This window comes from Triticum aestivum, unplaced genomic scaffold (genome assembly GCF_018294505.1).
Source record: "Triticum aestivum cultivar Chinese Spring unplaced genomic scaffold, IWGSC CS RefSeq v2.1 scaffold54592, whole genome shotgun sequence".
NCBI lineage: Eukaryota > Viridiplantae > Streptophyta > Magnoliopsida > Poales > Poaceae > Triticum > Triticum aestivum.
Window position 1 is genome coordinate 211252 of NW_025228115.1, and position 975 is coordinate 212226.

The 975-nt window shown below is 46.8% G+C and overlaps 2 non-coding genes across 2 annotated transcripts; both read left to right on the forward strand.

Annotated features, from left to right (window-relative positions):
• Positions 1-127: 127 nt before the first annotated feature.
• LOC123173179 (5S ribosomal RNA) lies at positions 128-246 on the forward strand. The gene has a single exon (XR_006485968.1). It is a non-coding gene; the product is annotated as a 5S ribosomal RNA (ribosomal RNA).
• A 372-nt stretch (positions 247-618) lies between these two features.
• On the forward strand, positions 619-737 carry LOC123173038 (5S ribosomal RNA). The gene has a single exon (XR_006485835.1). It is a non-coding gene; the product is annotated as a 5S ribosomal RNA (ribosomal RNA).
• The last annotated feature ends 238 nt before the right edge of the window (positions 738-975 follow it).

The window sequence follows — 975 nt, forward strand, 5'->3', positions numbered from 1 at the left end:
GTAAGTAGTATATATAGGGCATTATCCATTATTAGGCAACGGTTGTAATGGTAGTAAGAATGACAATCATCTTTGAAGTGGACCTGGGAGTGGCAAGCATAAGAGACGAAGGCGGGGGTAACATGTCGGATACGATCATACCAGCACTAAAGCACCGGATCCCATCAGAACTCCGAAGTTAAGCGTGCTTGGGCGAGAGTAGTACTAGGATGGGTGACCTCCTGGAAAATCCTCGTGTTGCATTCCCTTTTTAATTATTTTTTGCGCCTCGTGACAAACATATCGCATGTGCGCGATATATATTAACCCCGTTATATTATTTTTGACATTTGCGATATGTTTTAGCTCGCTGCTCATTGGTCACGCGTCTACAGGCGGCTTTGTGGCGCGAGGAGCGCCTTCTGAAAGGGGTAAAAAAATACGTGTTGCTGCGGTATAGAGGGAGGGATGGAAACCGTGGTAAACTCGTCTCCGTGTTTGAGGGGGGGGGAGTAAGTAGTATATATAGGGCATTATCCATTATTAGGCAACGGTTGTAATGGTAGTAAGAATGACAATCATCATTGCAGTCGACCTGGGAGTGGCAAGTATAAGGGACGAAGGCGGGGGTAACATGTCGGATGCGATCATACCAACACTAAAGCACCGGATCCCATCAGAACTCCGAAGTTAAGCGTGCTTGGGCGAGGGTAGTACTAGGATGGGTGACCTCCTGGGAAGTCCTCGTGTTGCATTCCCTTTTTAATTATTTTTTGCGCCTCGTGACAAACATATAGCATGTGCGCGATATATATTAACCCCGTTATATTATTTTTGACATTTGCGATATGTTTTAGCTCGCTGCTCATTGGTCACGCGTCTAGAGGCGGCTTTGTGGCACGAGGAGCGCGTTCTGAAAGGGGTAAAAAAATATGTGTTGCTGCGGTATAGAGGGAGGGGTGGAAACCGTGGTAAACTCGTCTCCGTGTTTGAGCG